The following is a 15,724-nucleotide window of genomic DNA, read 5'->3' on the forward strand; positions in this document are numbered from 1 at the left end:
TACTACACTTGCTGCTCAGAATTCTTATTTTGGACCAGTTTTACCATCTACACCCTCCCACTGTCTACATACAGAAGAAATCACTCAACTCCAGATTTATCCCTACGTATTTTTTCCACCCCCGGTAGCTTTACCACTTTCACTGAGCTGAAGTCAAACACTAACCCCATTGTCTACTTTTAGAGAAAATAATGATCATTTCTTAATTTCTATTACGCCTGTAAAAATTTACCTCCTTCTGCACTTACTTTCTCTTACAGTGGGAAAAGGGTCCCAACTCTGGTCCACAGCTAATCCTTGATCTTAATCCTTGATGTCCTGGATCCCATCATCTCCCATATTCTCATGGAACTTCCTTCCTCCATCTGTCAATCTGGCTCTTTCTCTTCAATATTTCTGTACGTTTCCCTTTTCTCCTTAGCATAATAACATGGTCAGGTTTCTGCCATCTTAAAATAACTTCTTCCTTGATCTCACTCCATTTCTTCATTTTTCTGCAGAGTGAAGCTTCTTGAAAGAATAATCTCCCCTTGACCCTTCTTCCTCTCCTCTTAATTTTACTACATCCATTTTGGTGTGACTTTGTCTCCCTTTCTGCCACCCTCCACTGTAATATAAAATCAAAGTCACCTTAACTGCTAAATTCAATGACCATTTTCAGTTCTGACATTTTCTTGGTCTCTCATTTGACAGCACCATCCTTGATACTGTCTCCTCTCTTGGCTTCTGTAATAGACCACTACCCTCTAATTCTCTTATTATTCTTTCACACTTCATTGTGATAGTGTCTTCTTTCCCACATGCACGCTTTAAAGATTGTATTCCCGTGTTTCATCTGAAGTCATCTTTTCTTTATCTGTACACGTTTGATGACTTATTCATATCCATGTCTTTGACTTTAACCCAATTTGATTATCTTCCTTTGTGATTCAATGATGTTTTTGTAGTGATATACATTGATTCTTTTCTCTTTATCTTTTTTTGTAACTGCTATAGATTTTTGTCTGTGTGTACCACGAAGCTTGCATAACACTTCTTATTGTTATAACAGTCCATTTTGAGCTGATAACAACTTAAATTCAATCACATACAAAAAACCACACTTTTATCCCCTCCGTCCCACACACCATGTTATTCATTTATTTTTTTGATTTGAATTTTATTTTATTTATTTTTTTATACAGCAGTTTCTTATTAGTTATCTGTTTTATACATATTAGTGTATATATGTCAATCCCAATCTCCTAATTCATCCCACCACCACCACTCCTACCCCCTGCTTTCCCCCCTTGGTGTCCACATATTTGTTCTCTACATCTGTGTCTCTATTTCTGCTTTGCAAACTAGTTCATCTGTACCATTTTTCTAGATTCCACATATATGCGTTAATATACGATATTTGTTTTTCTCTTTCTGACTTACTTCACTCTGTATGACGATCTCTAGGTCCATCCACGTCTCTACAAATGACCCAATTTCGTTCCTTTTTATGGCTGAGTAATATTCCACTGTATGTATGTACCACATCTTCTATATCCATTCATCTGTTGATGGGCATTTAGGTTGCTTCCATGACCTGGCCATTGTAGATAGTGCTGCAATGAACATTGGGGTGCATGTGCCTTTTTGACTTATGGTTTTCTCTGGGTATATGCCCAGTAGTGGGATTGCTGGGTCGTATGGTAATTCTATTTTTCGTTTTTTAAGGAATCTCCATACTGTTCTCCATAATGACTGTATCAGTTTACATTCCCACCAATGCAAGAGGGTTCCCTTTTCTCCACACCCTCTCCAGCATTTGTTGTTTGTAGATTTTCTGATGATGCCCATTCTAACTGGTGTGAGGAGATACCTCATTGTGGTTTTAATTTACATTTCTCTAATAATTAGTGATGCTGAGCAGCTCTTCATGTGCCTCTTGGCCATTTGTATGTCTTCTTTGGAGAAATGTCTATTTAGGTCTTCTGCCCATTTTTTGTTTGGGCTGTTTGTTTCTCTAATATTGAGCTGCATGAGCTATTTATATATTTTGGAGGTTAATCCTTTGTCCATTGATTCATTTGCAAATATTTTCTCCCATTCTGAGGGTTGTCTTTTTGTCTTGTTTATAGTTTCCTTTGCTGTGCAAAAGCTTTGAAGTTTCATTAGGTCCCATTTGTTTATTTTTGTTTTTATTTCCATTACTGTAGGAGGTGGGTCAAAAAGATTTTGCTGTGCTTTATATCAAAGAATATTCTTCCTATATTTTCCTCTAAGAGTTTGATAGTGTCTGGTCTTACATTTAGGTCTTTAATCCATTTTGAGTTTATTTTTGTGTATGGTGTTAGAAAGTGTTCTAATTTCATTCTTTTACATGTAGCTGTCCAGTTTTCTCAGGACCACTTATTGAAGAGGCTGTCTTTTCTCCAGTGTATATCCTTGCCTCCTTTGTCATAGGTTAGTTGACCATAGGTGCATGGGTTTATCTCTGGGCTTTCTATCCTGTTCCATTAATCTATGTTTCTGTTTTTCTGCCAGTACCATATTGTCTTCATTATTGTAGCTTTGTAGCATAGTGTGAAATCAAGGAGTCTGATTCCTCCAGCTCTGTTTCTTTCCCTCCAGATTACTTTGGCTATTCGGGGTCTTTTGTGTCTCCATACAGATTTTAAGATTTTTTTGTTCTAGTTCTGTAAAACATGCCATTGGTAATTTGATAGGGATTGCATTGAATCTGTAGATTGCTTTGGGTAGTAGAGTCATTTTCACAATATTGATTCTGCCAATCGAAGAACATGATATATCTTTCCATCTGCTTGTGTCATCTTTGATTTCTTTCATCAGTGTCTTATAGTTTTCTGAGCACAGGTCTTTTACCTCCTTATTTAGGTTTATTCCTACGTATTTTATTCATTTTGGTGCAATGGTGAATGGAATTGTTTCCTTAATTTCTCTTTCTGATCTTTTGTTGTTAGTGTATAGGACTGCAAGAGATTTCTGTGCATTAATTTTGTATCCTGCAACTTTACCAAATTCATTGTTTAGCTCTAGTAGTTTTCTGGTGACATATTTAGGATTATCTAAGTATAGTATCATGTCATATGCAAACAGTGACAGTTCTACTTCTTCTTTTCCAGTTTGGATTCCTTTTATTTCTTTTTCTTCTCTGATTGCTGTTGCCAGGACTTCCAAAGCTATGTTGAATAATAGTGGTGAGAGTGGACATCCTTGTCTTGTTCCTGATCTTAGAGGAAATGCTTTCAGTTTTTCACCATTGAGAATGATGTTTGCTGTGGGTTTGTCATATATGGCCTTTGTTATGTTGAGGTGGGTTCCCTCTCTGCCCACTTTCTGATAACTTTTTATCATAAACGGGTGTTGAATTTTGTCAGAAGCTTTTTCTGCATCTATTGAGATGATCATATGGTTTTTATTCTTCAGTTTGTTAACATGGTGTATCACATTGATTGATTTGCATATATCGAAGTCCTCGCATCCTTGGGATAAATCCCACTTGATCATGGTGTATGATCCTTTTAATATGTTGTTGGATTCTGTTTGCTACTATTTTGTTGAGGATTTTTGCATCTATATTCATCAGTGGTATTGGTCTGTAATTTCCTTTTTTTGTAGTATCTTTGTCTGGTTTTGGTATCAGGGTGATGGTGGCCTCATAGAATGAGTTTGTGAGTGTTCCTCTGCAATTTTTTGAAAGAGTTTGAGAAGGATGGGTGTTAACTCTTCTCTAAATGTTTAATAGAATTCACCTGTGAAGCCACCTCATCCTGGACTTTGTTTGTTGGGAAATTTTTTTTTTAACTCAACTTTTATTTTTATTTTATTTATTTTTTAGCATCTTTATTGGAATATAATTGCTTTACAATGGTGTGTTAGTTTCTGCTTTATAACAACGTGAATCAGTTATACATACATATACATATGTTCCCATATCTTTTCCCTCTTGCATCTCTCTCCCTCCCACCCTCCGTATCCCACCCATCTATGTGGTCACAAAGCCAAAAATATGGAACGCTTCACAAATTTGTGTGTCATCCTTACGCAGGGGCCATGCTAATCTGCTCTGTATTGTTACAATTTTAGTATATGTGCTGCCGAAGGGAGCACTGTTGGGAGATTTTTAATCTCAGTTTCAATTTCTTTACTTGTGATTGGTCTGTTCATATTTTCTATTTCTTCCTGCTTCATCTTGGAAGGTTATACCTTTCTAAGAATTTGTCCATTTCTTCCAGGTTGTCCATTTTATTGGCATAGAGTTGCTTGTAGTAGTCTCTTAGGATGCTTTGTATTTCTGCGTTGTCCATTGTAACTTCTCCTTTTTCATTTCTAATTTTATTGATTTGAGCCCTTTCCCTCTTTTTCTTGATGATTCTGGCTAAAGGTTTATCAATTTTGTTTAACTTCTCAAAGAGACAGTTTTTACTTTTATTGATTTTTGCTCTTGTTTCTTTGTTTCTATTTCATTTATTTTTGCTCTTATCTTTATGATTTCTTTCCTTCTACTAACTTTGGGTTTTATTTGTTCTTCTTTCTCTAGTTCCTTTAGGTGTAAGGCTAGATTGTTCATTTTTCTTGTTTCTTGAGGTAGGATTGTATTGCTATAAACTTCCCTCTTAGAACTGCTTTTGCTGCATGTCCATAGGTTTTGGATCGTTGTGTTTTTGTTGTCATTTGTCTCTAGGTATTTTGTGATTTCCTCTTTGATTTCTTCACTGATCTCTTGGTTATTTAGTAATGTATTGTTTAGCCTCCATGTGTTTGTGTTTTTTTACCTTTTTTTCCATGTAACTGATTTCTAATCTCATAGCGTTGTGGTTGGAAAAGATGCTTGATATGATTTCAATTTTCTTAAATTTACTGAAGCTTGATTTTTGACCCAAGATGTGATCTATCCTAGAGAATGTTCCATGTGCACTTGAAGAAAGTGTAATCTGCTGTTTTCGGATGGAATGTCCTATAAATATCAATTAAATCTATCTGGTCTATTGTGTCATTTAAAACTTTTGTTTCCCTATTAATTTTCTGTCAGGATGATCTGTCCATTGGTGTAAGTGAGGTGGTAAAGTCCCCCACTATTATTGTGTTACTTTTGATTTCCTCTTTTAGAGCTGGTAGCAGTTGCCTTATGTATTGAGGTGCTCCTATGTTGGGTGCATAAATATTTACCATTGTTATATCTTCTTCTTGGATTGTTCCCTTGATCATTATGTAGTGTGCTTCCTTGTCTCTTGTAACATTCTTTATTTTAAAGTCTATTTTATCTGATTTGACTATTGCTACTCCAGCTTTCTTTTGACTTACATTTGCATGGAATATGTTTTTCCATGCCCTCACTTTCAGTCTGTATGTGTCCTGTCTCTTGTAGACAGCATATATATGGGTCTTGTTTTTGTATCCATTCAGCCAGCCTGTGACTTTGGTTTGGAGCATTTAATCCATTCACATTTAAGGTAATTATCAACATGTATATTCCTATTATCATTTTCTTAATTGTTTTGGGTTGTATTTTGCAGGTCCTTTTCTTCTCTTGTGTTTCCCACTTAAAGAAGTTCCTTTATCATTTGCTGTAGAGCTGGTTTGGTGGTGCTAAATTCTCTTAGCTTTTGCTTGTCTGTAAAGTTTTCGATTTCTCCATCGAATCTGAATGAGATCCTTGCTGAGTAGAGTAATCTTGGTTGTAGGTTCTTCCCTTTCATCACTTTAAATATATTGTGCCACTCCCTTCTGGCTTGTAGAGTTTCTGCTGAGAAATCAGCTGTTAACCTTATGGAGGTTCCCTTGTATGTTATTTGTCGTATTTTTCCTTGTTGCCTTTAATAAATTTTTTTTTTGTCTTTAATTTTTGTCAATTTGATTACTATGTGTCTTGGCATGTTTCTCCTCAGGTTTAGCCTGCTTGGGGCTCTCTGTGATTCCTGGACTTGGGTGGCTACTTCCTTTTCCATGTTAGGGAAGTTTTCAACTATGATATCTTCAAATATTTTCTTGAGTGTTTCTTCTCTCTTCTCCTTCTGGGATCCCTATAATGCAAATGTTGGTGCATTTAATGTTGTCCCAGAGGTCTCTTAGGCTGTCTTCATTTCTTTTCATTCTTTATTCTGTTCCACAGCAGTGAATTCCAGTGAGTTTCTGGATCATCTTCACTATCATTATTCTGAATTCTTTTTCTGGAAGGTTGCCTGTCTCTTCATTTAGTTGTTTGTCTGAGGTTTTATCTTCTTCCTTCATCTGGTACGTAGTCCTCTGCCTTTTCATTTTGTCTATCTTTCTGTGAATGTGGTTTTCGTTCCACAGGCTGTAGGATTGTAGTTCTTCTTGCTTCTGCTGTCTGCCTTCTGGTGGATGAGGCTATCTAAGAGGCCTGTGCAAGCTTCCTGATGGGAAGGACTGGTGGTGGGTATAGCTAGGTGTTGCTCTGGTGAGCAGAGCTCAGTAAAACTTTAATCTGCTTGTCTGCTGATGGCTGGGGCTGAGTTCCCTCACTGTTGGTTGTTTGGCCTGAGGTGACCCAGCACTAGAGGCTACAGGCTCTTTGGTGGGACTAATGGCGGACTCTGGGAGGGCTCACACCAAGGAGTACTTCCCAGAACTTCTGCTGCCAGTGTCCTCGTCCCCATGATGAGCTACATCCACCCCCTGCCTCTGCAGGAGACCCTCCAACACTAGCAAGTAGGTCTGGTTCAGTCTCCTATGCAGTCACTGCTTCTTCCCCCTGGGTCTTGATGCGCACACTATTTTGTGTATGCCCTCCAAGAGTGGAGTCTTTGTTTCCCCCAGTCCTGTTGAAGTCCTGCAATCAAATCTCACTAGCCTTCAAAGTCTGATTCTCTGGGAATTCCTCCTTCCATTGACAGACCCCCAGGTTGGGAAGCCTGACATAGGGCTCAGAACCTTCACTCCAGTGGGTGGACTTCTGTGGTATAATCATTCTCCAGTTTGTGAGTCACCCACCCAGCAGTTATGGGATTTGATTTTATTGTGATTGCGCCCCTCCTACTGTCTCATTGCAGCTTCTCCTTTGTCTTTGGGTGTGGGATATCTTTTTTGGTGAGTTTCAGTGTCTTCCTGTCAAATATTGTTCAGCAGTTAATTGTGATTCCGGTGCTCTCGTAAGAGGGAGTGAGCACACATCCTTCTATTTCACCATCTTGAACCAGTCTCCCACACACCATGTTATTGATGTCAGAATTTTCTTTTTTTATATATTGTGTTTACATTAACCAATTCTTGTGTTTATAGTTTTTCTTAATACTTTGTTTTTTAACTTTTATACTGGAGTTAAAAGTGACTTACACACTACTCAAAGTATTATGTTATTCTGCTTTTGTCTATATACTTACCCCTGCCAGTGAGGTTTATACTTTCATATGCTTTCATGTTGTTGTTTAGCATTTTTTTGTTTCAACTTGAAGAGTTCTCTTTAGCACTTCTAGTAAGGCAGGTATAGTGGTGATAACTCCCTCAGTTTTTGTTTGTTTGGGAAAGCCTTTATCTCACCTTCATTTTTAAAGGACTCTTTTGCTGGTAAAGCATTCCTCGTTGGCAGGAATTTTTCTTTCAGCACTTTGAATATATAATTTCGCTTGTTCCTGCAAAGTTTCTGCTGAGAAATCTGCTTATAGTCTTATGGGGGAACCCCTTGTATGTGACAAGTCACTTTTCTCTTGTTGCTTTCAATATTCTCTATTTTTTTAAAAAATAAATTTATTTATTTATTTTTGGCTGCGTTGGGTCTTCGCTGCTGCACGTGGGCTTTCTCTAGTTGCGGTCAGCGGGGGCTACTCTTCGTTGTGATGTGCAGGCTTCTCATTGCGGTGGCTTGTCTTTGTTGTGGGGCATGGGCTCTAGGCACACAGGCTCAATAGTTGTGGCTCACAGGCTCTAGAGTGCAGGCTCAGTAGTTGTGGCGCATGGGCTTAGTTGCTCCACTGCATGTGGGATCTTCCCGGACCAGGGCTCGAACCCATGTCCCCTGCATTGGCAGGTGGATTCTTAACCACTGTGCCACCAGGAAAGCCCCAATATTCTCTATTTTTGACTTTCAACAATTTAATTAAATGTGTCTACTTGTAGACCTCCTTAGATTCAATCTATTTGAAATTTTTTGGGTTTCACAAATTTGGGTGTCCATCTCCCTCCCTAGATTTGGGAAGTCTTCCACCATTATTTTTTTTAAAATAATCTTTCTGCCCTTTTATCTTACTTTTCTCCTCTGGGACTTCCATAACATGTGTTGGGTTGTTTGATAGTGTCCCATAAAGTCTTATAGACTTTCTTTACTATTTTTCATTCATTTTTCTTTTTGTCCCTCTGACTGGGTAATTTCAAGTGTCTTGTTTTCAAACTTGCTGATTTTCTTCTTTAGCTTGAGCAAGTCTGCTATTTATCCTCTCTATTGAATTTTTCAGTTCAGTCACTGTGTTCTTCAGCTCCAGACTTTCTGCTTGGTTCTCTTGTATTGTTTCTGTCTCTTTGTTGAACTTCTCATTTTGTTCATGTATTGTTTTTTCTGATTTTGTTTAATTAGCTATCTGTGTTCTTTTGTAGCTCACTGAATATCTTTCACCTGATTATTTTGAATTCTTTTTCAGGCAGTTTGTAGATCTCCATTTCTTTAGGGTCAGTTATTGGAACTTTAGTTTTTTCCTTTGGTATTATCATGTTTCCCTGATTCTTCATGATTCTTGTAGTCTTGCATTGGTGCCTGCACATTTAAAGAAGTAGTCACTTCTTTCAGTCTTCAAAGACTGGCTTTGGCAGGAAAATCTCTTCACTAGTCAACCCTGCCAGAGATTCTGGGAAGGCCAGATGCCAGGGTCCATGGGTAGGCCTGCTGTCAAAGTCCACAGGTGAACAGACCTGATACCTGGGTCTGCAAGCTGGTGGTCCTGGTGCCAGGGTCTGTGGACAAGTGAGTCTGGTTCCAGAGTCCATGGGTTGGCCTGGTGCCTGAGTCCATGGTGGTGATCCTAAAGCCAGGATCTACAGGGGCTGGCTTGACACCAGAGTCCACTGGGGTAGGCCTGGTACCAGGGTCAGTAGTGAAGCTGGACTCTCACTTTGCTTTCTTTTCCCCACAGGAGAACTCCTGAGCCAAGGGATCTCTCTTGGTGCTGCATTGCATGGGCTGGGGGGAAGGGTGACACAGGTAAAGTGATACTGTCCTTCCTACTTTCTTAAATGCATCTTTTCTAGTTTCTGTGCTCCACCTGATCGCTGTAATCTCTCACCTGGATTCTGGGACTCTCATGAAGATATTTTTGTCTGTGGATAGTTTTCAAACTGGTATTTCTGTGGGAGGATGTGGGCTGGAAACTTTTGTTTCAGCAACTTGCTAATGTCATTCATCCCACCCAATTTGATTATGACTGATAAATCTACCTCATAATAGTGTATGGTGTAGGCTCAGCTGCTGTAACAAAAGGACTAAAAATTTAATGGCTTCGAGAGCAATAAGTTTATTTTTCTATCATGTAAACAACCTATGATTAGTGTTCTAAGTTAGCAGACAGCTCTGATGCACACAGGGACCAGGCTAATGGATGCTCTGCCATCCTCAACTTGTGACTTCCTAGGTCATTATAGTAATTACCATTCCAATGAATAGAAGAAGGAGAGGGCAGAAATCCAGGGCAAGTATTTCTTCTTAGGCAACTGAGAGGGAAGTTGCATACTTTGCTCCTAGCACAGCTACATGCTAGATACTGTTATGTGGAAAAAGGAGAAAATGGATTCTGGTAAACAGCTAGCAATCTCTTCCACAAATATCAACATGTACTAAATGGACTTCACAATTTACCCCTATTTTACCTTTCTCTTCTTCCTGTAGTCCTTTTCTCTGTGTATCACAATCCACTCCATTGCATGTACCAGAAACACAGGAATCATCCTAAATTTCGCTCTTTCTCACTTCCCAAAGTGAGAGCATTCCCATCATAAAGAAATCCCCATCAAATTCTGTCAATTCTAGTGTCTACATACTTCCTGGAACCATGTCCTCCTTGTTTCCACTGCCATGGTTCTCTTACCTGGATTTCTGAAACAGCTTCCTAAGTGATCTCTACATGCCTCCAGTCTTGCCACCATGTAAATAATCCATTGTCCGACCTCCCGCATGAACTTTCTAGTATATCAATTGAATCATAATACTCTCAAATCCTCCAGTAGTTACTCAATACTGTTTGGATAAAATCCAGACTTCTTAGCCTGGATTAGGAAGCCCTTCATGAGTAGGTACTTGATAAATATTCAATGAATGGATGAATGATTTGGCCCTCGCCTGCCTCTCTGGTCTTGTCAGCTACTACTCACCCATATCCACCTACGTACAAACATGGAAGTTCTCACAGTTCTCTATCTGCTGTGTTGTTTCCTGACCCCGTGCATCCACTGGAGCTGCTCCATCTCCCTTCAATGTCCTCTTGTATTCTCTTTCTCCCATAAGGCTCAATTAGTTCAAGTGTTATTAGTTCAAATCTTCCTTTTCTCCTGAAAACTGTGCTATATACAGTATAGCACTTGTTATACTCTGCTTTAAATTGGTCTTTATGTGCATGATTCAACATGTTTATTAAGTATTTATCATATGCCAGGCACAGCCCCTGAAGCTATTATGGAGCATTAGGAGACAGTGTAACACGGACACCTAATTAGATTGGGGGTCAGGGGCCAGGGAAAACTTCTCTAAGGAAGTTACATTTAAGCAGAAACCTAGAGTCTATCTTTGGTACTTGCTGTCATCACTTTCTTACCTCCCATTTACCTCTTTTTTCTTTTTTTATACATTTATTTATTTATTTTTGGCTGCATTGGGTCTTCGTTGCTGTGTGCAGGCTTTCTCTAGTTGCAGTGAGTGGGGGCTAGTCTTCGTTGCGGCGTGCGGGCTTCTCATTGCAGTGGCTCCTCTTGCTGCAGAACACGGGCTGTAGGGTGCACGGGCTTCAGTAGTTGCAGCATACAGGCTCAGTAGTTGTGGCTCACAGGCCCTAGAGCACAGTCTCCGTAGTTGTGGCGCACAGGCTTCGTTGCTCCATGGCATGGGGGATTTTCCCGGACCAGGGCTCGAACCCATGTCCCCTGCCTTGGCAGGCCGATTCTTAACCACTGTGCCACCAGGGAAGTCCCCAATTTACTTCTTAACCCATTGCTTTAATCCCTGCCCTGGGGATTCAAGTGTGTGTTGTTCCCTTTGCCTCAAATGACGTACTCTGCTGGTGGTAAAATCCTCCCCATTATTTTTAAGATTCAGTTTCAGCCTCATTCCCTTCTGTGAAAACTTTCCTGACTCCCCCAGGCAAAATTAGTCATTTCTTCCCCATTTTGAATCTGCCTCTATCACAACACTAATCACCTAGTATGTGAGCTCCTTGAAATGAGAACCTATCCTATATTTTTGCATCCTACTACTGTCCTGTTCCCTTCGAACCTTTGGGATGTTTTGTGTAGTCTAAAAATCCCTACTTCCTTCAAACATTCCTCTTATGACATAGTTCATAATCCTAATGATTTCCTGTTTAAATACATTTCATTTTACCAATATCTTTCTTAAAATATGTCACCCTTAGCTGAATTCTACTCCAGAGGTGTGATCTAGCTGCATAAGATAAAGGAAGACCACTACCTCCCTTATTCTTAAGCTAGATGTCTAAGCATCCTAAGATTATATTGATTAGGGGGACAATTATATAACAATATGAAATCATACTGATTTGACTGTGGGAGAGTGACTACTGCTAAACCAATCTTATCCTGCACTTGTGCTGCTGGTATATTGGAGTCAAAGAGTTTTACATTTGCCGCCTTTAAACTTCTTGTTTTATTCAGCATCAATACAACCTGCTAAGTTATATATATATTTTTGAAAACCATTTCTTACTTGAAAGTGTTTATTAACCTTCCCAGCTTTCTGTCATCTGTAAATTTGATTGGTCTGTTTTAGAAATCAGCATTCAAGTGATTAATAAAAATGTTAACTAGAATAAGATGTGGATAGGCTGCTGGCATCATACTATATGCTTTCTTAATAAAGATTCTATTTCATTAGTCATCACCTTTAGTTTTGGCAAAATATAATCATCCGTATTCAAGATTCCTCTAACTTGTCACAAAGATAGTGTAAGAGATCTTGCCAAATGCCATGTAGAAGTTCAATGACATATCTTTTCAGCATAATATTCAATAGAATAATTACGATGTACATTTAAATTGGGAATGAAAATACTTTTATTGAGCTAAAATAGAATGAAAAATGAACATGGCTTTTATGCCAAGCAGCTCCAGGGAAGTAGCACCAGAAACTCAGAAGTATGACTCTTGGGAGATAGGACTTTTAGTAGAAAAAGTTGAAAGTAGAGAAATTGGGACAACAGGTAGCAGTAAGAATGGCTGGGGATGGGACCATCAGAAGATATTTCAAAATGGGAATAAAGAACATAATAGGAGCAAATTAAAAGAAGAGACTCAAACAGTTTTATTACATATCTTCTTTATTGGGGCATTGTAATAACTCTATGAAATAGATATTAAAGACTTGGAAGGTTTAGTGACTTGACTGAAGTCTCACAGCTAGAGGATCTGTGAATTTAACCCAGGTCTCTCTGACTCTAGAAGACTAGGAGTTTTTACTATACCAGGCTCCTTAGTTTAAGGAGGATGTTTTTAGGGGAATCTAGAAGGCTAACGCATAGTATTTTTGTGGCTTTGGAGAGAACAATTCAGAATAGGCTCAGAAGAGTGGTTTCTGGACTGATGATGAAGAGACTTTTCTTCAGTGAATAAGAAAGCTAAATCTGGGCTTCCCTGGTGGCGCAGCGGTTGAGAGTCCGCCTGCTGATACAGGGGACACGGGTTCGTGCCCCGGTCTGGGAAGATCCCACATGCTGCAGAGCGGCTAGGCCCGTGAGCCATGGCCGCTGAGCCTGCGTGTCCGGAGCCTGTGTTCTGAAACGGGAGAGGCCACAACAGAGAGAGGCCCATGTACCGCAAAATAAAAAAAAAAAAAAAAAAAAGAAAGCTAAGCCTAAAATAATGTTAGCCTAACCTTTTAAAGTACAAGTCAAGTTGGAAACAGCAAAGAGAGGCTGAGCCACATTCTAGGTCCAAGACTAAAAGAATGACCCTTCCAGCTACCCCATTATTTAGGGGAAAAGCCTAAGTAATAAATTAGTGACTGGAGTTGAGGCTTGGGCTTGAGACAGATGGTTTTTCACAGCAATGTAAGGTTGGTGAGAAAGCAGATGGTGCTGGCACCAGTCCTGGGAGTACGTTCCCTAGACAGATCCTGCAGACTGCGCTGGCTGCAGAGATGATTACTAAGTAGATATTCTTATTGTCACTCATTTATGGATGAGGAAACTGAGGACCAAATACATTGAGCAACTTGCCCAAGCTTACATATCCAAAGTGTGGCAGAAGCGGAATGTGAACCCAAGTTGTCCGGCTTCAGAGCCCACTCTGGCCACTGATGCTGCGTTGCTTCTTTGGATGTCACCTCCTCTGTGAAGCCCTCTCAGACTCCCCATGTGAGTTCCCATAGAGTTAAGTTATACTTTCATAGGTATTCACACTGTACCTTTAATTACCTCACATTGCTGTTTATCTTTTTTTTTTCATACAGATGTGAGCTCCTCATGAGCAGAATTGAGGCCTTGTATTCCCTCTACGCCAGCACAGGTGCCTGCAATTCAGTGACACTCAGCTAGATAAATACCTTATAAGATAAGATGATTGGTTTTAAGCAGCAGTCATCAACTCTGGCTCACTTAGGCAGAATAGCATGTCATAGGAAGGCTATCTAGTGGTTTATAGAATCCACTGGAAGGGTAAAGAACTATGTTAAGAAAATAAGCAGGAAACTAGAAAAGCGAGGCAGTAGAAGAGAAACCTGCTCACGATTTGGCTATGTGCAAAAAAAAAATGAGTTATTACAGGTAAGGCACTTAGAACATTATTAGTCACACTGTAAGGGACTGGTAATGTTTGCTGTTATTATGCAAGTTGGGTCTTGAAGGGTATCACATTCACCAGCTGGAGGAAGAAGGACCAGCGTATGAAAAGGCCCCTGCTTAACAGGGCATGTGGTGTGTTAGGGAGTTTCTGGAAGCTTGATATAGCCGGAAGGTAAGGCTACCAAGGGGGGGCAGAGCAGAGATAAAGCAAAAGTTGAGTCTGGCAAAGGAAGACAGAAAGCAGACCAGATAGGGCCTTGTGACTATCAGAATAAAGTCCTCATTTGGAATTTGTTTTAAGGGCAAAGGGGAATGAATGGTGGCTTCTGAATAGGACAGAGGAAGTGCTCAGTACAGGCAGGGTCTGTTTGTGAGTTGCCTGAGGCCCATTTAATTGCAAATGAATGAGATTCCCTGCTGGGAATGGAAGGGCAGGTGGGACTGGAAGACTTTGTGACCCTGACTCCTAGGCATTGTTATTTATTTATTTATGTTTTGTCTTTTTTTTAACATCTTTATTGGGGTATAATTGCTTTACAGTGGTGTGTTAGTTTCTGCTTTATAACAAAGTGAATCAGTTATACATATACATGTGTCCCCATATCTCTTCCCTCTTGCGTCTCCCTCCCTCCCACTCTCCCTATCCCACCCCTCCAGGTGGTCACAAAGCACCGAGCTGATCTCCCTGTGCTATGCGGCTGCTTCCCACTAGCTATCTACCTTACTCACATGAAAACCACTCAAGAACATACAGGCAAATCTTGACCACCGCTTTATAGAGGAGCATCTGAAACCGTGACTGCTGAAGTGCCCCTAAGAGGCTGGAGGAGTTCATCAGCGAAGGCTCCCTGGGGCAAGCAGGGCCTGAGCTTGGTTTGAGGAAGGGGGTCGTGGTTTGCCTGATCCCCTCATCTTATCACTGAAGGAAGAAAGGGCCAGAGAGGGGGAGGGTCTGGCCGATGGTCACACTGCAGAATTCCATGGCTGACTCCTGTGTGGCACTTTTCTCACTGCACTGTGCTGCTGCCACACTCAGCCTTGACACGACTCTTGGCTGTTAAGTCAGGCAGGACAGTCCCAACATAGTTTCTGGGGCCAAAGGGAGGAATCCTTCATGAAACAGCCATAAATTCACCTACAGGATTCAAAGAGACCTCATAAGTCGTCTCCAACAATTTCTTGTGTGGGCGAGAGGCTGTTTATGAGGTCTGCTAGCCTGAAACCCCCTTGTAAAGGCAGAGCACAGGCCTGGAGAGGAGAAATTCCTGCTGTGGAGCACATGCATCTGCCTGTAGGACATTCCTCCTCCCTGGCCAAAGCAAGGAGGCCGTTCAAGGAAACTCCAATGGGTTTAAAGAAACACACTTATTTTTCCCTGAAAAAAGTAATACGTGTTCATGATAGAAAAATTGTAAAATGCAAGAAAATACGAAGAGGAAAGTAAAAATCTCTTATAATTTCACAATTCAGATTTCACAACTCACTGCTGACATCTGGCTGATAGCTTTTTTTTTTAATGGGCATGTTGGCTTTTGAAATTAATTAGGCTGAGTTGGGTCTTCGTTACTGCACGTGGGCTTTCTCTAGTTGATGTGAGTGGGGGCTACTCTTCATTGCAGTGTGTGGGGTTCTCATTGCAGTGGCTTCTCTTGTTGCGGAGCACGGCAATTAGGCACGCGGGCTTCAGTAGTTGTGGCTCGCAGGCTCTAGAGCTCAGGCTCAGTAGTTGTGGTGCACAGGCCTAGTTGCGCAGCGGCATGTGGGATCTTCCCGGACCAGGG

At 40.3% G+C, this 15,724-nt stretch overlaps 1 non-coding gene across 1 annotated transcript; it reads right to left on the reverse strand.

Moving 5' to 3' along the window:
* Positions 1 to 3,997: 3,997 nt before the first annotated feature.
* Positions 3,998 to 4,104, reverse strand: LOC116745717. Its single transcript, XR_004347532.1, has one exon. It is a non-coding gene; the product is annotated as a U6 spliceosomal RNA (small nuclear RNA).
* Between the last annotated feature and the right edge of the window lie 11,620 nt (positions 4,105 to 15,724).

The sequence above is a fragment of the Phocoena sinus genome, chromosome 1 (assembly GCF_008692025.1).
Source record: "Phocoena sinus isolate mPhoSin1 chromosome 1, mPhoSin1.pri, whole genome shotgun sequence".
Lineage (NCBI taxonomy): Eukaryota > Metazoa > Chordata > Mammalia > Artiodactyla > Phocoenidae > Phocoena > Phocoena sinus.